Source organism: Pan troglodytes, chromosome X (genome assembly GCF_028858775.2).
Source record: "Pan troglodytes isolate AG18354 chromosome X, NHGRI_mPanTro3-v2.0_pri, whole genome shotgun sequence".
NCBI classification, from domain to species: Eukaryota; Metazoa; Chordata; class Mammalia; order Primates; family Hominidae; genus Pan; species Pan troglodytes.
The window spans coordinates 100416575-100441636 of NC_072421.2; the positions used below are offsets into that span (position 1 = coordinate 100416575).

At 40.6% G+C, this 25062-nt stretch overlaps 1 protein-coding gene across 28 annotated transcripts in view; it reads left to right on the plus strand.

The window, feature by feature from the left end:
- RAB40AL (RAB40A like) overlaps window positions 1-25062 on the plus strand; it is a 417954-nt gene that overhangs the window by 39776 nt on the left and 353116 nt on the right. For 12 of the 28 annotated variants that reach the window (XR_010154860.1, XR_010154870.1, XR_010154865.1 and 9 more), the window contains 3 exons: window positions 7960-8050; window positions 16983-17152; window positions 17962-18137. The gene's annotated coding sequence lies outside the window, so the exon portion shown is untranslated. Of the gene's footprint in view, window positions 1-5896; window positions 6030-6436; window positions 6609-7959; window positions 8051-16982; window positions 17163-17727; window positions 17798-17961; window positions 18138-20887; window positions 21148-25062 lie in introns of those variants that run through there. The other 16 variants (XR_010154866.1, XR_010154867.1, XR_010154863.1 and 13 more) reach the window with 5 other exon arrangements.

Consider the following 25062-nt stretch of genomic DNA (forward strand, 5'->3'; position numbering starts at 1 on the left):
TCTCAATACTAGAATAACACTTAAATTTAGCAATTTCCCCTCGAGAGTATTCCCTAGATACAAGCTGATGTAGCTTAATTCAATAAAGCAAGCCACTGAAAATGCCTGGATGAATTCATGTAACTTCATAAACACACAGGTTTGGTCCTGGCCTTTTCAGTGAGATTACATATGCAAGTGTCTGAATACCAGTGAGAATGCCCTCTAGATCAGTGGAAGATCAAAAGGAGCAGATACCAAGCACACTAATTAGTATCTCATAATGCCTTGCTCAACACACTCCCACAAGAAACAGCAGTGATAGAAATTAAGCAGTAAATGAAAGTCCGAGCAAGCTATAGTAATTTCCCATAGGGTTGGTAAATTTCGTGCCAGCCACTGAGGTCATATGATTAACCCAAATCAATAGAACCCAACACGTTTATGATTATGTCTAACTAAAGCTAAACTGTAAGCCATAAAAGGCAATAGCTAAAATGAAAATAAACTATGAAAGTGACTTTATTATGTTCTGAATTTAAAATAGCTAAGACCCAAACTGGGATTAGATACCCCACTATGCTTAGCCATAAACTTAAATAACTGAATAAAGTTATTTGCCAGAGTACTACTACCAGCAACAGCCTAAATCTCAGAGGATTTGGCAGTGCTTTATATTCCTCTAGAGGAGGCTGTTCTATAATTGATAAACTCTGACAAACCTCTCCATCTCTTGCCAATTCAGCCGTATACTGCTGTCTTCAGCTAACCCTAAACCTAAAAAGTCTTAATCACAAATATTTACATAAAAACTTTAGGTCAAGGTGTAGTCTATGAGATGGGAAGAAATGGGCTACAGTTTCTAATTAAAGAACACTCCACCTATAGTAACCCCTATGAAACTAAAGGTCAAAGGAGGATTTAGTAGTAAATTAGGAATAGAGAGCTTAGTTGAATGAACATGAACACACCACCTATCAGCCTCCTGAAATACTTTAACAAACCCAAATTTATAATTAACACAAATTTATGTATAAAAGAAGGTAAGTCACAACAAAATAATCATACTGGAAAGTGTGCTTAGGTAAACCAAAATGTATCTGAATTCAAAACACCTGGCTTACACCCAGAAGATTTCGTATTAATCTGACCACTTTGAACCAAAACTAACAAAACTCAACAATTACATATATTTAAATGAAAACATTCATTCATAAAAAGTATAGAAGATGGAAATTTATTTAGGTGCTATAGAAATAGTACTGTAAGGGAACAATGCCAAGAATAATTTTTAAAGTACAAAAAAAGCAAAGCCACAAGGTAGTGATGCCTTGTAGTTTTCATTTACATTTCCCTAATTGATTAATGATGTTTGAGTATATTTTCATGTGCTTATTTGACAGTTGTTTATCTTCTATAGATGAGTGTCTATTCAACTCTTTTGCCTATTTATTTATTGGAGTGTTTAATTGAATTTTGTGATATTTTTCTATATTTTGGATACAAGTACTTTATCAGATATGATTTTCAAACATTTTCTCCCAATCAGGGGCTTGTCTTTTCATTCTCTTAACAATGTCTTTGTAAGATCCAGAGTTTTTAACTTTGACACATTCCAAATTATTGATTTATTCATCTAAGAAATCTTTACCTAACTCAGGGTCACAATTTTGCTCTCCCATGTTTTCTTCTACAAGTTTTACAGCTTTAGGTTTTATATTTACATCTATGATCCATTATGAATTGCCTTTTGAATTGTCTTTTGTACATGGTACAATATGTAGATCAGTATATAATTGTGTATATGAATATCTACTTGTTTCAGCACAATATATTGAAGATACCATCCTTTATACATTGAATGGCTTCTGCACCTTTGTCAAAAGTCAGTTGTCCAATATATGTAGGTCAATTTTTTGGTGGTTTATTTTGTTCTTTTTTTTTTTTTTAATTATACTTTAAGTTTTAGGGTACATGTGCACATTGTGCAGATTAGTTACATACGTATACATGTGCCATGCTGGTGTGCTGCACCCACTAACTCGTCATCTAGCATTAGGTGTATCTCCCAATGCTATCCCTCCCCCCTCCCCCCACCCCACAACAGTCCCCAGAGTGTGATGTTCCCCTTCCTGTGTCCATGTGATCTCATTGTTCAATTCCCACCTATGAGTGAGAATATGCGGTGTTTGGTTTTTTGTTCTTGTGATAGTTTACTGAGAATGATGGTTTCCAATTTCATCCATGTCCCTACAAAGGACATGAACACATCATTTTTTATGGCTGCATAGTATTCCATGGTGTATATGTGCCACATTTTCTTAATCCAGTCTATCATTGTTGGACATTTGGGTTGGTTCCAAGTCTTTGCTATTGTGAATAATGCCGCAATAAACATACGTGTGCATGTGTCTTTATAGCAGCATGATTTATAGTCCTTTGGGTATATACCCAGTAATGGGATGGCTGGGTCAAATGGTATTTCTAGTTCTAGATCCCTGAGGAATCGCCACACTGACTTCCACAATGATTGAACTAGTTTACAGTCCCACCAGCAGTGTAAAAGTGTTCCTATTTCTCCACATCCTCTCCAGCAGCTGTTGTTTCCTGACTTTTTAATGATTGCCATTCTAACTGGTGTGAGATGGTATCTCATTGTGGTTTTGATTTGCATTTCTCTGATGGCCAGTGATGGTGAGCATTTTTTCATGTGTTTTTTGGCTGCATAAATGTCTTCTTTTGAGAAGTGTCTGTTCATGTCCTTTGCCCACTTTTTGATGGGGTTGTTTGTTTTTTTCTTGTAAATTTGTTTGAGTTCATTGTAGATTCTGGATATTAGCCCTTTGTCAGATGAGTAGGTTGTGAAAATTTTCTCCCATTTTGTAGGTTGCCTGTTCACTCTGATGGTAGTTTCTTTTGCTGTGCAGAAGCTCTTTAGTTTAATTAGATCCCATTTGTCAATTTTGTCTTTTGTTGCCATTGCTTTTGGTATTTTGTTCTTTTGATCTACCTTTCTGCCTTGATGCCAGTAGCACACTGTCTTGATTACTATGGGTTTGTAAGAAGTCTTAAAATTAGGTAGTGTTTGTCATCCGTTTTGTTCTTTCTCAAAGTTGTTTTCATAGTCTAGATCCTTTGTATTTTTACATGAATTTTAGAAACAGCATTTTACTTTCTGTTAAAACTATATCAGTTAGGATTTTTATTGGGATTGTTCTGAATATATAGATCAGTTTAAACAGAACAGGCATCTTAACAACACTGAGTCTTCAAACTCATGAAGACAGTATGTCTCTATTTATTTAGGTCTTCTTTAGTTTCTCTTTGCAGTGTTATATAGCGTTCACTATACAGACCTGTCACATATTTGGATAGATTATTCCTAGTTATTTCATATTTCTTGGTGCTCTTATAAATGCCAGTAGTTTGAATTACATTTCTGCATATTTTATTTTCACTGAGCTGTCAGCTGCCAAATGTTTAACAGTAGCTGTTAATCTTCTAGGTTGAGATCTCAGGCTATAAAATGGAAAAGGTACCTGATACTTAACAAGCATTTGCCTGTGTTTCCATGTCAGCTTTCAGAAGTTATTGAAAGTGTACTGTAACTCGAGGAAAAAATGTCCCAGAGACAAATCAACAGGTCATCTCCAGAAAAATCCATTATAAAATAGTTTAGTAGATTTCAGCTTTCTATGTGCTCAGAATTGAATCTGTTGAATTGTGGGGTTTGTTACCTACTCCCCATCACCAGCAATCCATCTCAATGAATTCCTGGGATCTTGGGTGTTGAGAAAGAAAGAGAGAGAGAGAGAACATGTATGTATGTGGGTATGTATGTGGGTATGAATGTGTATATTGCTGAAGCTGCCAGAAGTATTTATGGTGAGGAATACCTCAGGTTAATTACTGTAGTCATATCAGACCAGTTCAGTTCCTAGGACATACTAGAAAACAAATCAAAGTGATGGTTATTTTCTTTTCCAAGCTGTCTTGGCCCGCATTGTTACCATGGTGACTCAATGACTGCCATGACATTTGGTACAGAATGAGCATTTGTTTATGTTTTTTGCCTGAATCACGTATTATTATGATAGTTGTTAAGTGAATGTTTTCCAATTCTGATATTCCTTCTGGAATTATTAGTTTGCATCTGAGAAAAAGATAGAGCTTTTTCTTTTCCCTTATTTATTTATCAATGTATTTATTAACATTTATTTATGTCACTATGACTCTGAGATTCCCATGTTCCTCAAAGGATTACCCTCTGTAATTATTAGTATACATTTTTTGTATTAGGCCATTCTTGCTCTGTTATACAAAAATACCTGAGATGGTAATTTATGAAGAAAAAGGTTTAATTGGCTCATGGTTCTGCAGGCTGGACAGGAAGCATGGTCCCAGGATCTGCTTGGCTTCTAGGGAAGCCTCAGAGAGCTTTTAATCATGGCAGAAGGCAAAGCAGTAGCAGGCATGTCACATGCCAAGAGTGGGAGCAAGAGAGACAGACAAGGGGAAGGTTTCAGACTTTTAAACAACCAGATGAACTAACTGATGGAGAACTCACTTATCACCAAGGGGATAGCACTAAACCATTCATGAGAAATCCACCCCCATCATCCAGTCACACCCCATCAGGCTTCACCTTCAACAATGGGAATTGCAATTCTACATGAGATTCAGAGGGGATAATATCCAAACCATATCAATTTTGGTGCTCGAGTGTTCTCAAAATTGGCTAGTGGGAGCCCCTTAAAGTAGGCCTCATGTCCATTTGAAGCTTCCATAAAATTCCTTGAATATGTACTTGGCCCCCTAAGCCTATTATCCCTCATCTGTAGAAAGGAAGCTCTGATGTCAGCCTCAGAACATCACTGTGAGGACTTGAAGATAAAAAGTCTGAAAATAACAACCTACAGTGTATGGTACCTAGTAGACTATCAGCAAATGGTAATTCCCCATTCCAACTTGCCTCTTCCATTCTGTCAATGGAATGCCTCTGGCGTTAACATAATGGCCTAACTACTAGAGCAAATACTTGGAAATGTAACATCAAGCAGGAATAAGCCCACATTTCCATTATGTGTGAGCTTCAGTGTCACTGCTGTGTGTGGGAGGGGTTCTGGGATGGAGTTGAGGAAGAGGAAAAACATCACTGCTCAGCTTCCAGTTAACTGAGTGGGGATAGGCCAGACATCATCACCCCATCCCCTGCATTTCATGTGCTTTCTTATCCTCTTACTTTCTTCTCTATTCCATGTGCTTTCTTATCCCCTTACTCTCTCTTCTAGTTTAACATCAGAGACTCTGAAAGCCTCTTAGGTTACTGGAGCAAGAGGAAAGAGACCCAAGTCACATCATGGGGACACTTTAGGCAGGGCATACCTTTCTGCCAGTTTTGTCTATCCAATGGGATAATAATACCCACGCCTCTAGACCACCCAGGAATACTCTGGAATTTAAGTGTGATCCCATGTGGCAATCTGCGGTCTTATGTGGTGGGGAAGAACCAGTGAACTTTCAGCTAAGTATATTAACAGAGCAAATGCAGATATCCCAGAACTTTGTATGGTGGGCATTAAATTTATGGTACCCAACTCTGAGCTGTTTAGGTCAGGATTTTTACAAGTGTGATCTATGGACCACTTCATCAGATTTGTCCATGGTTGCTTGCTAAAATTGCACATACTTGAGGCCATCCTAGATCTGCAGAATCAAAACCAGGGAGGTGAAGTGAGAGGTGTCTAGATTTTGAGTAATTTCTTTTGTTGTTTCTGTTACTCATCCACAATTGAAAAGCAATGCTATGGATGGCAACAAGGTCTATAAAAAGTTTAAATCCTTTGATGTCTAATTTCATTGTTAGTTGCTCCTGCTACTCAGCTTTAAATTTCTGTGTCTTCTCTTGTGTGTCCAGTAGGTAACAATTTTTTCAATTCAGTAATTCTTATTCAGTGATTTATGTATGAGACACTGAAGAAACATCATAGAGAATAAAAGAAGAATCCCTGGAGCTATCGTTCTAGTTTGGGGAAACTGGCAATAAGCAGGTAAACAAATCAATGAGTGAGGCAATTTCATATGGGGATTTGTGTTTTGAAGAAAATGAACAGGTAGAGTAGAAAATGACTGAGACAGGGATTATTATAGATGGGGTTGTCAGTGAAGCTCTTTCTCAGGAAGTGATGCTTGAGCTGAGTCCTGAACAACAGAAAGAAGCCAGGCATGGAAAGGCCATTTTGTCAGTGTCCCTGTGCTGTGTGTGGGCACCATTGATCTAGGAGCAGAGGACAAGTTGAAGTGGCTGAAGCCTGGCACGTAAGTGCAGACAGGTGGGAGATGAGGTTGAAAGGGCAGACAAGAGCCACATGGTTTGGATCCTTTAAGGAGTTTGGGTTTTATTCTGAGTGTGGAAAGCTAGAGTACAGGAGTGACGTGATCTGATTCTTGTTATCAGAAAGTGTCTCTGGCCACTGTGTGGAGAATGGACTGGAGAGGGACAAAATAAGGAGTGGGGATAACCGTTAGAAGAATATTGCAGAAATTCAGGGAAGAGGCACAGATGAATGGCACCAGGACTGCAGCTGTGTGCAGAGGAAGGGTTAGACCTGGACAGGTCGTGTTTGGAGGTATGACACGGGGGACCTGCAATGGCTGTGTGCGTGGGGTGTGTGGGGATAAGGCACAGTCAAGGAGGACCCCTCAGCTGTTTGTTTGGCCGTACAGAGAAATGGTGGGCTGTTTTCTGAGATGAGTCCTTCCAAGTGCTTTTGAGGCATTCTTAAGGTAATTAGTCAACCAACAGTGGTTGTAGTGAAAAAAAGTGATTTTAAAAATGCATTAGTTGATGACTGATATTCATACCTGAGGGTAGAGGGAGAGAGGAGAGTAAGGATTGAAAACTACCTACTGGGTACTATGCATATTACCTGAGTGGCAAAATAATCTCCACACCAAACCCCTGTGACACACGATTTGCCTGTATAACAAACCTTCACATGTACTCCTGAAACTAAAATCAAAGTTAAAAAGCAAACAAAAACTTAAAAAATAAGTAAAATCAAAAGCTATATAAGGCAAAGATAGGTAAATATTACAGCAAAGTTAAAAACTATTATTTAACAAAAGACACCACAAACAAAAGTAGAGAACTCCAACAGATTTGAGGAAAATATGCCATTTTTATAATAAAGAATGAGTATCTGGATCATAAATAAATAAGAAAAAGGAAAAAGAAGACTCATTTGTAAGACTATTAAGCTTTATTGAATTTATTGAATTGGCTTGATTTAATCTTTCCACAATGTAAACATATATCAAAACATTACAGTGTACCCCATAGTATATACAATTATGCCAGTTAAAATTAAAATTTTAAAAATACCCGAGTTGATAAATAGGATTCAATTGCAAGACTATTAAGCTTTCTTTCCCCAGTATCTCTGCCTTAGATAGAATTTTCAAGTTAATGTGATCCCTGGCCATTTATATTTTTAAAAACCAGCACACAGGGACTTTTTAATTTTAATTTTAATTTTAAGTTCTGTGGTACATTTAAAATATGTTTTGTCCTCTATTGTAAGTACTATATAATCCTGGTTTTACTGACAAGACTTTGAGTGATTTTATGGTGAAATAAAAGTATTCAAAGTCACAAGATTTTTACATGGCAGAACTAGGGTTTGTCTCTAGTCTATATACAGAGCCTACACTCCTCTAACCAGTACACTTAGGAAGAAGAGACAGACATTTGTTGAACTATGTCAACCCATGGTGGTTGGTGTAACATTGAGACCATAGCTCTTTTATCTATGTTTCTGTAGTCATTCTACATTGTACCAGATGGTATTCAAGAAAAAGTAATAATTTTTAAAATAAAAACATTAATAAACATCATAGTTACTTTGTACTAGACAACTTGGCTGTTGATGTAGATAATTCGTTGGACCCCCAAGACGAATGAGTTCTCTTTCCTTTTAGGAACTCAGAGTGGTTTTCCAGATGGGAATCACATTGCTCTCTGTCCCTGAGATCTTGCTGGAGACAGGGCTACTCAGTCCCTCTTTGCCAGGTGAGTATAGATGCAGTGTGGTGTCTTACTCAAGGGCACCTAGAGTTAGTGGGATAGGTCTGGCACTGTGGCCAGGTATGTCTCCTGTCCCATATCCATCTGCATGTCCATTATACACAGCTGTATTAGTTTGTTTTCATGCTCCTGATAAAGACATACCCAAAACTAGGAACAAAAAAAGGTTTAATTGGACTTACAGTTCCACATGGCTGGGGAGGCCTCAGAATCATGGTAGGAGGTGAAAAGCTCTTCTTACATGGTGGCAGCAAGAGAAAATAAGGAAGAAGCAAAAGCGGAAACCCCTGATAATCCCATCAGATCTCGTGAATCTCATTAACTATCACGAGAATAGCACGAGAAAGACTGGCCCCCATGATTCAGTTACCTCCCCCTGGGTCCCTCCCACAACATGTGGGAATTCCGGGAGATACAATTCAAGTTGAGATTTCGATGGGGACGATGGGGACACAGCCAAACCATATCATTCTGCCCCTGGCCCCTCCAAATCTCATGTCCTCACATTTCAAAACCAATCATGCCTTCCCAAGAGTCCCTCAAAGTCTTAACTCATTTCAGTATTAACCCAAAAGTCCACAGTCCAAAGTCTCATCTGAGACAAGGCAAGTCCCTTCCACCTATGAGCCTGTAAAATCAAAAGCAAGCTAGGTACTTCCTAGATAGAATGGGGATAGAGGTATTGGGTAAATGCAGCCATTCCAAATGGGATAAATTGGCTAAAACAAAGGGGTTACAGGGCCCATGCAAGTCCAAAAATCCAGCAAGGCAGTCAAATTTTAAGGCTCCAGAGTGATCTCCTTTGACTCCAGGTCTCACATCCAGGTCACACTGATGCAAGAGGTGGGTTCCCATGATCTTGGACAGCTCTGCCCCTGTGGCTTTGCAGGGTGCAGCCTCCCTCGTGGCTGCTTTCATGGGCTGGTGTTGAGTGTCTGTGACTTTTCTGGCCATATGGTGCAAACTGTCAGTGGATCTACCATTCTGGGGTCTGGAAGACAGTGGCTGTCTTCTCACAGCTCCACTAGGCAGTGCCCCAGTAGGGACTCTGGGGGCTCCAACCCCACATTTTTCTTCTGCACTGCCCTAGCAGAGGTTCTCCATGAGCACCCTGCCCCTGTAGCAAACTTTTGCCTGGGCATCCAGGAGTTTCCATACATCTTCTGAAATCTAAATGGAGGTTCCCAAACTTCAATTCTTGACTTCTGTACACCTGCAAGCTCAACACTTCGTGGAAGCTGCCAAGGTTTGGGGCTTCTACCCTCTGAAGCCACAGCCTGAGCTGTATGTTGGCTCCTTTCAGCCACAGCTGGGACACAGGGCACCAAGTCCCCAGGCTACACACAACATGGGGACCCTAGGCCCAGCCCAGGAAACCATTTTTTCCTCCTGGGCCTCCAGGTCTGTGATGGGAGGGGCTGCTGTGAAGGTCTCTGACATGGCCTAAAGACGTTTTCCCCATGGTCTTGGGGATTAACATTAGGCTCCTTGCTACTTATGCAAATATCTGCAGCCAGCTTTAATTTCTCCCCAGAAAATGGGTTTTTCTTTTCTATCACATAGTCAGGCCACAAATTTTCCAAACTTTTATGCTCTGCTTCCCTTATAAAACTGAATACCTTTAATAGAACCCAAGTCACATCTTGAATGCTTTGCTGCTTAGAAATTTCTTCTGCCAGATACCCTAAATCATCTTTCTCAAGTTCCAACTTCCACAAATCTCTAGGGCAGGGGCAAAATGTTGCCAGTCTCTTTGCTAAAACATAACAAGAGTCACCTTTACTCCAGTTCCCAAAAAGTTCCTCATCTCCATCTGAGACCACCTCAGCGTGGATCTTATTGTCCATATCGCTATCAGCATGGGCAAAGCCATTCAACAAGTCTCTAGGAGGTTCCAGACTTTCCCACATTTTCCTGTCTTCTTCTGAGCCTTCCAAACTGTTCCACCCTCTGCCTATTACCCAGTTCCAAAGTTACTTCCACATTTTTGGGGATCTTTTCAGCAACACCCCACTCTACTGGTGCCAATTTACTGTATTAGTTCATTTTTACACTGCTGATAAAGACATACTTGAAACTGGGAACAAAAAAGGGTTTAATTGGACTTACAGTTCCACATGGCTAGGGAGCCCTCAGAATCATGGTGGGAGGCGAAAGGCCTTTCTCACCTGGTGGCAGCAAGAGAAAATGAGGAAGAAGCAAAAGCGGAAACCCCTGATAAACCCATCAGATCTCGTGAGACTCATTAGCACAAGAATAGCATGGGAAAGACTGGCCCCCATGATTCAATTACCTCCCCCTTGGTCCCTCCCACAACATGTGGGAATTCCGGGAGATACAATTCAAGTTGAGATTTAGATGGGGACACAGCCAAACCATATCAGCGGGGACACAGCCAAACCATATCAGCAGCATTAGCCGTGTTCATAGCTGTAGTGCTTCACTTTTCAAGGGCTCAGAGGATATGTGCTTCTCTGAGGTTAACCTGCAGATAATATACGGGAACACTAAGTACCTTCAAATAAGAAAAAATAGGGTGTTGAATTTTTTATGTAGCCCAAACTGTAATGGGAAATTAGAAGAAAAATTCCTAGAATCATACATCATGTTCTCTTTTCTAACTTCCTTCCTTCAATCAACATACCGTATGTGAGATTTACATTTATTATTATCTATAGTCGTAGATCATTCATCATCATTGGTGGATATTATTACATCGAGTGGATATTTCACAATAAGCATATCTGCTATGTGGATTTTTTTCTAGTTTTTGACATGAATAACAGCATTATGAATGTCTTGTACATATCTTTGGATAAACATTTATTTTTCTTTCTTTTGGGTGCGTACCTTCCCCAGACCTAAGAATGAAATTTCTGAGTTGTAGGGTGTGTGTATGATCAGGTCAGTCAATATTGCCAAGCACTTTTTCAAAGTGGTTGTTGAATTTATATTTTCACCAGTGCTGTGAGAATTACACAACTTCCATATCCTCACCAACACTTGGTGTTTTCCATCTTTTTAATTTTCTTTTTCTGGTATAAGTGTGGTGGTATCTCATTATGGTTTTAATTATACTTTACTTTCTCATTAACTCTCTGGAATTTTAAATCTCTTTTCTCTCTTTGTTTTTGCTTTTCAACTTACATATTGAGTATCCCTAATCTGCAAATCCAAAAGCCTCCAAAATATGAAACTTTTTGATCATTGACATGATGCTCAAAGGAAATGCTCATTGGAGCATTTCGGATTTTGGATTTTCAGATTAATGATACTCAACTTGTATTTGCTTATTATACTGGAACTTTGGTTTGTGGAGTTTACATTCTCAATTTTGCTGATTGTATCTCCATTGTGCTGTTACTTACATTGCTCTGGCCCCTCCTATTTTCTATAAATTAGTAGAGTTAGAGGCTTCATCCAGTTCAGGATTTTTTGGCAAGAGTACCTCAGATGTGTTACATACTTCCTATATCCTTACACCAAGTTTTAGTTCAGGCTGCTTTACCAAATTACCACAGACTAGGTGGCTTAAATAACAAACATTTATTTCTCATGAGTCTGGAAGCTAGAAGTCTAATCAGGGTGCCAGTATGGTTGGGTTCCTGGTCAGGATCCTCTTCCTGGTTATGTCCTCACATGGCCTTCCCTTGGTGTGTGCATGCAGAGAGCAAGTAAACTCTCTGTGTCTCTTCTTATAAGGACACTAATCTCATAATGAGGGCTCCACTTTGATGACCTAATTATTTCCCAAAAGTCCTATTTTTAAATACTGTCACATTGGAGATTAGGGTTTCCACATAATGAGTTTTGGGAGGACACAAGCATTCAATTCATAGGCATACAAGGAGCCTCATTGTGTCTTATTGTCACTCCTACCTTGACATTAAGATTGAGCACTGGGCTCAGGTGTTGTTAGACTGATCCATCTATTATGTAATTTCCCATCTGCTTTTTACCTCATTATTTTTTACAATCTCTGATCTTTACCAAGATCTGCATTTCATTAAAAATTCTAAAATGATGATGTTTAGATACTACAATTTCTTCTGCATTTATTAGCTGGACATTTTCTATAAGAGAAACTCCCCCCCGCCCCCCCCCCAACCCCCACCCAAGCCCCTGCCAACTAGTAGGCTTAACTGAGGTATGGCACACACAGTAAAGGAAGGACAAATATTTAATCATTTTGCAGTATTTCCAGTTTTAAGAATAAGTATTGTTTCTGTAGGATCCTCCACAGATTAGCAGTGAGTTGGTTTTGTTTGTGTTTTTTCTTTTAGAGTGTCATCACGACTCAGAGATGTTTCTGTATGTGATGTGTTTTAACTCACTGTAGGCACCAATGTTTTTGATGCTTAAATTGTTCTTATTTGGTCTGTGGAAGTCCTATCAGGTTGGCTTCTGAGTCTTTTTGATATGTTCGCTGGTATGATCATTCAGTCCAGACTCATCTGGTACAGCTCTACCACAGACTTGGATTCAGCCATTTTTCCTTGTGGGTAATATTTTTAGAGGACTCAATCTGGGTACTAGAGTTCTTCATTGCTACTGGGTTGGCCATTGTTTCTTAAAATTTTCAGTGCATCAGACCAGTAAATAGGTATTATATTTTTAAGAGAATATATATGATCAGCTTCCATCCTGGGCTGCTACTCTGTTCCCTTATAAGTAATTATTTTTATCAGTTTTTGTTTTAGCCTACTAGTTTAAAGAATATAATAGAATACTATATGGCTGTTAGTTTTCTCTTCTCCTCAGAGGTAAAAGGTGGCATATTCAACCTCAGTCAAGTTTCTAGCAGCTCAGAGGTGTGGAGCATTTGAGATATCCCTTCTAAGGTGAAGGATAAATACTTGCACCTGGCCTCTACTACAACCAAAAAAGAGGTACACCATCTGGTGGGCTTCTTTGGATTTTGGAGGCAACATACTCTTCATCTGGGTGTGTAACTCTGACGCATTTACTGAGTAACACAAAAAGCTACTAGTGTTGAGTAGGGCCTAGAACAAGAGAAGGCTCTGCAACAGGTCCAGGCTGCTGTGCAAGCTGCTATGCCACTTGGGCCATATGATCAAGCAGATCCAATGGTGCTTGAGTTGTCAGTGACAGATAGGGATGCTGTTGGGAACCTTTGGCAGGCCCCCATAGGTGAATGGCAACACAGGCCCTGCCATCTTTCCTAGATAACTACTCTTCTTTTGAGAAACAGCTCTTGGCCTGCTAATGGGCCTTAGTAGAGACTGGAAACAACCAAGTTTTCATGTGACGTGAGCTGCCCACCATGACCTGTGTGTTATCTGACCCACATAGCCATAAAGTTGGGTATGTACAGCAGCACTCACTCCATCATCAAAGGTAAGTAGTATATATGAAATCGAGCTCAAGCAGGTACTGAAGGCATAAGTAAGTTACATGAGGAAGCAGCTCAAATGCCCATGGTCCTCATTTTTGCTACATTCCTTTCTTTCTCCCAGCCTGCACCTACAATCTAAGTTCCCTATGATCAGTTGACAGAGAAAGAGAAGTTTGGTTTACAGATGATTCTGCATGATATGCAAGCACTACTCAAAAGTGGACAACTAACACTACATCCCCTTTCCGGGATGTCCCTGAAGAACAATGGTGAATGGAAACTCTCCCGGTGGGCAGAACTTTGAGCAGTGTACCTGGTTGATCACTTTGCTTGGACAAATGGCTGGACCTGCCATTTCTATATATACTGATTCATGGACTGTGGACAATAGTTTGGCTGCATGATCAGGAACTTGGAAAAAAACATGATTGGAAAATTGGTGACAAAGAAATTTGGGGAAGAAGTACTTGGATAGACCAACACTTACACATTGGGAATCAAGTTTTCAACACATAAACTTTAGTGGACACATTCATACTGCAGCATTCTGCCCCCGGCTCATAAAATTCATCTCCTTCTCACATGCAAAATATTCTGACTCCATCCCAGTAGCCCCAATGTCTTTACTTGTTCTGGCACCAGCTCAAAAGTCCAAAGTCTCATCCAAATCAAATATGGATGAGACTCAAGGCATGATTTATTCTGAGGCAAATTCCCTCAAGCTGTGAGCCTATAAAATCAAAACAAGTTACCTACTTCCAAAATGCAACAGTGAGACAGGCATAGGATAGATATTCTAATTCCAAAAGGGAAAAATAGGCAAGAAAAGAGGAGTAACGGGTCCCAAGTAAGTGCAAAACTGAACAGGGCAAACAACATTAAATCTCAAAGCTGGAGAATAATCTTTCTTGACCCCATGTCCCACCTTCTGAGCACAATGGGGTATGGGTTAAGCCCCCAAGGCCTCAGGAAGCCCCACCCCTATGGCTTTGCTGGGCATGGCCCTTGCAGCAGCTCTCATGGGTTGGAGTCTCCTGCCTGCAGCTCTTCCAGGCTGGAGCTGCACACTGATAGGTTTACAGGTTCATGGTCTCAGTGGCAACCCTATGCCTGTGACTCAACTAGGCATTACCCTAATGAGAACTCTATAGTGCCTCTGCCCCTGCAGCAGGTTTCTGCCTGGGTCACAGGGATGTCTGATACAGCCTTTAAAATCTAGGTGAAGGAAGCAGTGCCCCCACAGCTCTTGCATTCTGCTCACTTACAGAATTAGCACCATGTGGGAACCAGCAATGCTTACAATTTGCACCCTTCATAGGAGCAGTTAGGTCCACTTGAGATACAGCTGGGGCTGCCAGGCAGCACTGTACTAGAATGCAGGGATCACAGTCCCAAGACAGCTCTGAGCAGTGAGCCCATGAGGGACACCCCAGGCCTGTCCCTTGAAATCATTCTGCCCTCCTAGATCTCTGGACTTGTAGGAAAGGGGCAACTTTGAATATCTCTGAAATGCCTTCAGAGTCTTTCTGCAATGCATTGTCCTGCTGAACAGCACCCGGCTTCCTTCTTTCCATGCTAATCCCATTATCGGAGAGTTGCTTGGCTGCACCCTTGCATGCTTTTTCATTCTTTATATGACATGAATGTGAATTTTCCAAATATTTATGTTGTGATTCCCTTTTTTTTTTTTTTTTGAGACGAAGTTTCGTTCTTGTTGCCCAGACTGGAGCGCCATGGCGCGATCTCAGCTCACTGCAACCTCCACCTCCTATGTTCAAGCAATTCTCCTGCCTCAGCCTCCCAAGTAGCTGGGATTACAGGCGCCCACCACCATGCCTGGCTAATTTTTGTATATTTAGTAAAGATGGGGTTTCACCGTGTTGACCAGGCTGGTCTTGAACTTCTGACCTCAGGTGATCCACCCGCCTTGGCCTCCCAAAGTGCTGGGATTACAGGCATGAGCCACCACGCCCGGCCCTCTGATTCCTTTTTAATTATAAATTACAAATTCTGTCTTTAAATCATTTCTCTTTTCTTACATCTTACTGTATGCAGTTACAGATGTCACACGGTTCCTCCAATACTTTGCTTAGAAATTTCTTCTGCCAGATACTTTAGTTCATCACTCTTAAATTCTGTCTTCCATAAAGCCCTTGGGCATCAAAACAATTCAGTCAAGTTCTTTGCTAATTTATAACAAGAATTGCCTCTATGCCAGTTTCCAATAATATATTCCTAATTTTCATCCAAGACCTGGTGAGAATGGCCTTTACTGTCCATATTTCTATCAACGTTCTGATCACAATCACTTAGGTAATCTCTAAGAAGATTCAGACTTTTCTTACAGCCATACTCTTCTTCTGAGCCCTCACCAGAATTGCCCTTAATGCTCTATTCATGGCAATGTAGGCTTTTGCTAGCTGGTTCCTCCAAACTCTTCCAGGCCCTATTACCCAGTTCCAAAGCCACTTTCACATTTTCAGTTATTTGTTGTTTCAAAACCCCACTTCTTCGGTACACATTTTCCTAATCCATTTTTGTGCTGCTAGAACAATGTCACAGACTGTATAATTTGTAATGAACAGAAATTATTGGCTCACAGTTCTGGAGGTTGGGAAGTCCAAGATCGAGGGGCTGGCATCTGGTGAGGGCTTCTTGTTTTATCATCTCGTGGCAGAAGGGCAAAGAGAGGAGGAGAGACAGCAAGAGGGGGAACAAACTTGTCCTTTTATGAAGAACCTACTCCCATAATAATGGCATTAATCTGTTTATGGGTGCAGAATCACCATGACCCTAGACATCTTAAAGGTCCCACCTTCCAACACAAAGAGGTTGTACCAATTTATATTGGGAATCAGGTTTCCAACAAATGAACTTTGGAAGACACATTCAAACTATACCATTGTGGATACCAATTAGAAGCAAGTCACTAACTCTAGCTCACACACAATGAGACAGATTATACAAAGGAGTAAATAACAAGAAACAAAAATCATTGGGTGCATACTTAGATTCTACTTACGACAGCATCACTAGGCCATTTCTCCGTACTGATTACTGGGAATGTTTCCTATGTCATGATAATTAGACTCATATAATTTAATACTATAATCTAATTTAATATTACAATTTTATAATGTAATTTTAATGTAATATATTTAATATATTAAAATTAATTATATTTAGTTAAATATTTAATAATTTGATATTATATATCATATAATTTAGTATTACAGTTTTAAAGTATTATAGTTCATTATATAAATAAATTAAGCAATACCCTGGGCAGTATTGCATGTGAGCACTGAGAGAGATTAGAGCATTCTAATTCCTGGTGGCTTCAGGACACAATGCCTTAATGAAATTTCAGTTTCTATTACTGAGCAGGCATTACAAAGCAATTTGTCTGATTTATGTAACTGTTCCTAAATTCCCATAATTTAATCTAAATTATACATTAAATAATAGGCTACTTGAATAAGTGTTAAGATGAAAAGAGATGCAAATTAGAGCATTTCTTGCTTATGCTAGTTTTGTCAACATTAATTTTCTACCCTCCAGGTAATCTGTTCCAGAAGAAACATGTGTCGTTCTGACTGAGCCCCTGCCTGTCTGTCACCTTAAGAGCCAGTCAATTCATATGGTCCCCATATCAAAGTCTCCTGTGCCCAGAGAGAGGATTTCATTTCAACCATCACCATCACCACCATCATCATCATCATCACCAAGAGGTGTTGTTGAGTGAGCATCTGGGGAGGAGAGTAAAGTGATCAGTTCCAAAGCCCTGGTGGCCAGTCATCTACATAAGAAGTCACTGGGCATAGGCAGTGTTTCTCTCCCCTTCTTTCATTCTTGTCCCTGTTTTGGAGGACTTTTAGACATGTTCTTCCTCACACATCCTTTCTGCCAAGAATGTAAAATTTTAATACCACACGTAAAGTGGTAACTGTTTATGTACTGTGGTACTTTGCAGGACCACAAACCATTGTAATGTCTACCATCCTCCTTACCATCAAGAGCCAATTTTCAGCCCCTTGGGCATAATGTCGCCTCTGTTGACAATGCATGAAATACTGTGATGACAGCAAAGGCTGGACCACATTCCTGCCCCTTACTTGATGTGTGATGCTGAAATCCTTTCTTACCCTCTGTCAGCTTGCCCTTAGTTATCTGTAAAAGGAGACTTACTACGTCTTCCTTACATAACTAGTCTATGGTGTAAATAAGAAATCCTGTACAGCATATATGTCACCTAGTAGGACATCAACAAATGCTTATACTGACCCACTTTTCACCTCCCTCCTAGAGAAGTGATGACTGTTACCTAAGCCAAACAGCACAATTGCCATAGAGTCTACCTGGAAACATACCAAGCAGTAAGAAGTTAAACCTACTCACATTTGCATTATGAATGAAGCTTTGGGAACTATTCCTGTGTTGCAGGAGGGCTTTGCTGAGGGATCAGGGAAAAGGGAAGGAAATAATTAAAACATTTCCTTTAATCCCCTGTCATTTTCTGCCCCCTTGTTTGATCTTCTAGATTGATATTGGAAAAGCAGTTTCTATTGAGCCCCCAAATGAAGAGTGAGTGCAGATGAAGAGGAGGCAGGACTCACAAGCCCTTGACCTTCATTCCAGATCTGTTAGCACCTACAGGACCCTGCACCAGGATTTCATCTGTACTATCAGCTTCTTCAAAGAGAGAGAGGTTGTTGAGTGAGTACCCACAAGGGCACAGTACTAAAAACATGTAAAATTACAAGTGTTTAAGTCCTAGAAGGTTAAGATCTATAAAGAAGATACCTGGGTGTCCTTTCGGGAGGGTGAGAGTTAGAATGCCATTTCTGTTCCTTAGTAGATGAGTCTGCAAAATTGATTTTACATCAGCAAGTTTAATATAGTCAACTTCAAAATGGGAATAATGATGATTTCTCCACAAAGTTATGAGAGAATCATGCAAAATATACAACTACATGCTTTTAGCTATAAATATATAAATGACATCATAGAGTAAGTGCTCTTTTGAAAATTTTCATTCTCTGAAAATAGTATTACTTAGCTATATCTAATAAGGTGATTTGAGATTCCTTTAAATATGACTAGCCATGCTATCTTGGCCATCTTACATATATGCTGTCCAGACCTAAGAGTACAGTGGGTGACAGGTGCCTTGCTTTCTTCTCTCACAGATGTTGCCAAATGTCTCTGCAAAGAGGTTGTACCAATTTGTCCTCCCTAAGCCATGTATGGAATTATCATGGCCCTGCATTTTCCATTTAATGAGGATACAGCATAAACACCAACTCACTGATTGAGTTTTCTTTTCTTTTCTTTTGTTTTTTATTATACTTTAAGTTTTAGGGTACATATGCACAACGTGCAGGTTAGTTACATATGTATACATGCGTCATGTTGGTGTGCTGCACCCATTAACTCGTCATTTAACATTAAGTATATCTCCTAATACTATCCCTCCCCCCTCCCCCCAGCCCACAACAGGCCCCGGTGTGTGATGTTCCCCTTCCTGTGTCCATGTGTTCTCATTGTTCAATTCCCACCTATGAGTGAGAACATGCGGTGTTTGGTTTTTTGTCCTTGCGCTAGTTTGCTGAGAATGATGGTTTCCAGCTTCATCCATTTCCCTACAAAGGACATGAACTCATCATTTTTTATGGCTGCATAGTAATCCATGGTGTATATGTGCCACATTTTCTTAATCCAGTCTATCATTGTTGGACATTTGGGTTGGCTCCAAGTCTTTGCTATTGTGTGAATAGTGCCGCAATAAACATACGTGTGCATGTGTCTTTATAGCAGCATGATTTATAGTCCTTTGGGTATATACCCAGTAATGGGATGGCTAGGTCAAATGGTATTTCTAGTTCTAGATCCCTGAGGAATCGCCACACTGACTTCCACAATGGTTGAACTAGTTTACAGTCCCACCAACAGTGTAAAAGTGTTCCTATTCCTCCACATCCTCTCCAGCACCTGTTGTTTCCTGACTTTTTAATGATTGCCATTCTAACTGGTGTGAGATGGTATCTCATTGTGGTTTTGATTTGCATTTCTCTGATGGCCAGTGATGATGAGCATTTTTTCATGTGTCTTTTGGCTGCATAAATGTCTTCTTTTGAGAAGTGTCTGTTCATATCCTTTGCCCACTTTTTGATGGGGTTGTTTGGTTTTTTCTTGTAAATTTGTTTGAGTTCATTGTAGATTCTTATTCCAGGACATATTTAAGACATAAAGTTGGATCATTATGTTTCCATTTGGTAATTTAAATGAAATATGCCATTTATAGGAAAATAAAATATGGAAAATGAAAAATAATCTAACATTCCAACAAAAGTATATCACATTAGCAAATATTAATAATATAGTGAAACCCATTATTTGTACAGATCTTGGAAAATGAGTATTCATATCTTGTATTTCATTGTGACAAATTAGCAAAGAGATTTTAAGGTGAATTAGACAAATGTTTAATATTCATGCTTTTTGAGGAAGCAGTCCCACTTGTGGAAACTTATACTCTGGTTAACAGCCTGAGAGGTCCTTGCCATCATCAATCATGTGTCCCTCCTGCTCAGTGCTGAGCTGACCATTTGCCTAATTGGCTTGGTGCCTTAAGGACTCCCTGACCCTGTTCCATCCATCCTTTTATCCAAAGAGAAAAATAGGTCTCATGGCTGGATGCCCAATTTCAATGGACCATATACTGATCAAACCCAAGGGTTGATATGGAGCAGTTCTCACTCAGATCCTTACTCCTGGAGGGACAAGTAGATCTCTGGCCTCATCCCTATTTGGGATAAATCTCTCTTCCTCTCCTTTCTCTATGTCCTCAGAGGCCTTCCCTTTCCTACCAGATAACAAGCAGTCCAATCTTTCCCTTAAGTTTAAGTTTCCTAAAGAATGGAAGAAACTGGATTCAGACATCTTTGGCTCCCAACCCTGTCATAAACCTCCCCTAAGGCAAGGGGAAGGAACACCAAGCCTGGTTCCTTGCTGGAAATGCAAGGAGGGTAAACACAGGGAGGACAGACATTAACTTCCTTAACAGTATGTGTCCAGATACATTTGCTAAAGATCTGCCACCAGCACTTAAGGTGCCCAGGTTGCCAGCTACTATCTCTGGCTCTCTCAGTTTCTGTGGTAATCAAATCCTTTGCCATTCTACTTTGCCCTTGCTCATCTGTAAAAGGGGACTCACAATGCCTTTCTTAGACAAATTTTCTGTGGGGTAAATGAGAAATCCCATACAGAGTGGATGGCACCTAGTAGAACTTCAACGAATGGTCATCCAGGCCCACCTTTTTCCTCCCTCCCAGAGAAGTGATGACTGTTATCTAAACCAAGCAGCATAACTGCCACAGAGACCACCTGGAAGGAGAGCAGGAAGATGGAGCATGTGCTCACACTTACATTATACATGGACCTTTGGGGCCATTTCTGTGTTGCAGGATGGTTTGCTGAGGTATTGGAGTGAGATGAGAAGATCGTCAAACCAATCCCCTATCATTTTCTGCCCCCTCATTTGATCTGCTACGTTGATTTGGAAAAGCAGTTTCTATTGAGCCTCAAATGAAGAGAGAGTGCAGATGAAGAGGAGGCAGGAGTCATAAGCCTTTGACCCTTATACCAGACCCATTACCACCTATAGGACCTTGCACTGGGATTTCATCTGCACGATCAGCTCTTTCAAAGAGAGAGAGGTTGTTGAGTGAGTACCCACAAGGGCATAATCCTGGCAACATAAAAAACTGCAAGTGTTTGGCTGGGCGCGGTGGCTCATGCCTGTAATCCCAGCACTTTGGGAGGCTGAGGCGGGCGGATCACAAGGTCAGGAGATCGAGACCATCCTGGCTAACACAGTGAAACCCCGTCTCTACTAAAAATACTAAAATTAGCCAGGTGTGGTGGCGGGCGCCTGTAGTCCCAGTTACTCGGAAGGCTGAGGCAGGAGAATGGCGTGAACCCGGGAGGCAGAGCTTGCAGTGAGCCGAGATTGCGCCACTGCACTCCAGCCTGGGCAACAGAATGAGACTCCGTCTCAAAAAATATACACAAAATAAATAAAAATAAAAAAAAAAACTACAAGTGTTTAAGTCTTAGACGGTCATCCACTATAAAAGGAGACAATGTGTTGTCCTTTGAGGAGAGTGAGAGTTACATCCCTACTCCTGATCATTACTAGATGCCTCTGCAAAATTGATTTTCCATCAGTGAGTCTTAGTTGGTCATCTGTAAACTGGAAATAATGATGCCTTCCTTATAGACTTGGAGAGAATTATGCAAAATATGTAATTGTACATTTTTGGCTATAAATATTTGTGCTATTGTAGAGTAAGTGCCCTTTTGCACCTTTTTCCCCTCTGAAAATAGTGTTTCTGAGATTAATAAGGTGATTTTGGGGCTGTTTAGATATTATGAATCCTGACCATTTTTGTACCATTGCCCAGGCTGCTTGATTCTATCCCTGGCTCCATTAGTTTGTGTGGTGAGCAAACTCTTTGCCATCCAGCTCTGTGCTTAGGAGCAAGTGCGCTGTAGTCATATACATCCATGAAGAGAGCATAATTATACCTCACTAGTAGGGTTGTCATGAGAATTAAATTCAATCACTAAAGTGAAGAACATGGAGCTGGACCCTCTAAACAATGTGTTCTATCAATATTAGTTGCCTTTCCTCTCTGGATCAGAAAACTAATGTGGCTCCTAACCTGACCCCTCAGGTAGGACTCCTTCACTTGCATGCATGTCAGAATTAGCTTGGAGATCTTTTCTAAACCTTTAGCAGAAACTCACTTGTTGTTGGAAATAAGACTTCTATATCAAAGTCCATTCAAGTGATTAAGCCATAGTAATATGGGCCTCAGAAAGTAGATATTCCATTTGACACCTAAAGTGTTATGTGAAAACTCATTTCCCCTTCATTCCATCTGTTCCAGGTATGACCAGCTTTTGCCTTTACTGCCACTCTGATCGCTCATTTCCTTAGACCTGCCCATTGAAAGAGCTCTCTCAGATAATTGTTAACTTAGAGATTCACAGCTCTTGTTCCTCTGTGGTGTCTCCTGTTTCAAGAGCCCAACATGAAAATATGGCATGCTTCTATGATGTTAACATGCTGATAAAATGAGAGGACACAAAATAGCTTATTATCTGGAAATAGGATGCTGATTATTATCCCTGACCCCAAATGTCATGAATGAGATGATGAGATGGCAAGTGACTGATGATGCTCTATTCTTCACAAGATGCCATCAGCTGGAGATGGAAGCCCCAGTGTGGGTTCCTGGGGCTGCCTCTACTTCCTTCACTCCCTGAATTATTTTCTGTGGACTAAGATTTGTGCTCCGTTTATGGCTCTGATGGCATTGGTGTGTGCTTTCTGGGAAGTAGGAATGGGGAAGAATGCTAGGGAGGTGTCAGCTGTTAGGGAAGCCCTGAGAGGAGGGGATCCTGATGTAAGAGAGGATTGAAAACCATGGCCCTAAGTCAGGTTAGTCTGGCATGCATGTGATGTCTAATAATAAGGGGGGTGGCACACTTCCCCTCCTAAGAGGCCCCTGAATTTCCTGTGAGGGGATGTCCCTGCCATGTTTGTGTGCCTTGGAAACTGACTTCTGACACTGTAAGGACAGCATTAGTGTTGTCAGAAGGCTGGGTGGTGGGGTGAGGGTGGGGGAAGATTGAATCCTCAGAGCAACTTAAAGACCCTACTGACAGAGACAGAACAGCCTGCTCCAGCTGAGAGGAGGGCAGGAGAGATAACTAGGTGGGCAACAGGTGTCTCTTAAAGCAGGAACCATACAGTGGTACATGAAGATCTGGACCATCAACTCTGGCTAAGTGAGATGCTGGCCTGAGATGTTAGAGCACTTTTACATGCTTTCATGAGCTGGAGGTAGAACACAGGCCTGCTGATTCTCAGTTCTGTGCTCTCTTGAATTACTGCAAGCTGCCTTTTCAAAGGAAATGCAGACTTGGTTCTCACCATCTTGGAGACACAGTTTCCTCATCTCAAAGAGGAACTGACACCACTCCTTTTATAGGGCGGTCCTGAAGATGGACTGTTATCCTGTGTGTGCAGAAAACAAACTCCGCAAATATAACCCTATTAAGGAGACCCTGTTAATGAGACAGACCCTGGGGTCATTGGAAAATGGAAGGCTCAGCCAATGGTGCCGTTTGCTCAGAGCACAGAGTACTTGGCACACAGGGCTAGAAAATGTAGGCTGCATCCATGGTGTGAGGTGTCTCTGGCAGGGAGAGAAGGTGGGTTGCTTTTGAGGATGTTTTGAAGGTATGGTTATCTTTATCCACTTTCTTAATGGTGCCAGCATTACCTGGGAGTGCTCTTCCTTCCAGAGACTGTATTTGTCTCTGAGCCTCTGTTGCTATGCAACAGCCTCCTCTGAGCTCAGAGCATGATTCAGCGATACTGGTCTGAGCTGCTGCATCAAGAGTCCTGGAGATGAGATGACAGAGAGGGAGTGGGAAACGGTCTAGGAAGTCTGTACAGGAGTGGAGTCTTGGGGTCTTGAATGGCCTGCTGTCTGGGAGGGGCCATCTCTAGAGCGAAGACATGTCAGCCAACACTGATGAGAGACAGAGCGAGCAAAGGAGACGGATCAGTGAACAAAATATATGGAGTGGACATAAAATGAAGCTTATGCTTAGCCTTTTAATATACATAGGAATTTTCCAAAAAGAATTGGCAACACATTCTCCAAACTGTTTCACGAATGACTCTAAAGAATAACATCTGTTTGGTCATCTAAAAAATTAGGAGCTTTAATTTTTAAGAAAGGAAAACCAAAATGGTGATAGATCCCCTTTGCCCGTAATTACAGCTCTAGAATTCTCAGATGGTGACTCAGCAAGAGTGGTAGGAGGGAGTAGGGACCTAGACTTGATGGTTATCAGCCAGAGCTTCTGGAATTTTCCACACATTATCAGCAATCTTGTGTATTCATCACTATCTGGGATCTCTAAGCCCCAAGATAGGAAGCCCAGTCCTTTTCTGAGATGGAGAGAAAGCTGTACCTGGGAGTGTGTGTTTGGCGTGATAGAGTTTGAGCCCTAAATACACAAACACATACAATGTTGTTGTGTTTTAGCCATAGACACACACACACACACAAGTACACCCACACCTACTATGTCTAGGCAATTATTTCAAACTGCTTCTTCTCCCATGAGCAATATGTTTTGTACATATTCCAAAAACAGTAGGTGTATGTGTACGTGTTTTTGTCAAACCATGTACAATTTAATCTTAAAATTATTACCTCAGTGGTTTTCTCGATTATAACATTTCAAAAAGTAAAGATATGTATTTATAAAATGAAATATATATATATATATGGAGAGAGAGAGGAAAGAGAAAGTGATAGAAATGATTACTACAGTGAAGCACATTAACATATCCATCTATTCACATAGCTATCATTTTTTTGTGAACACACTTGAAACCTACTCTCTTACCAAATTTACAGTGTACATTATATTACTATTAACTATAGTCATCATGCTGTATATTAGATCTCTAGGCTTATTTACCCTTCATAGCTTCAATTTTATACCTTTGAACAACATCTCCCCTCTTCCCCCCATCTCCACTCCTGGTAAT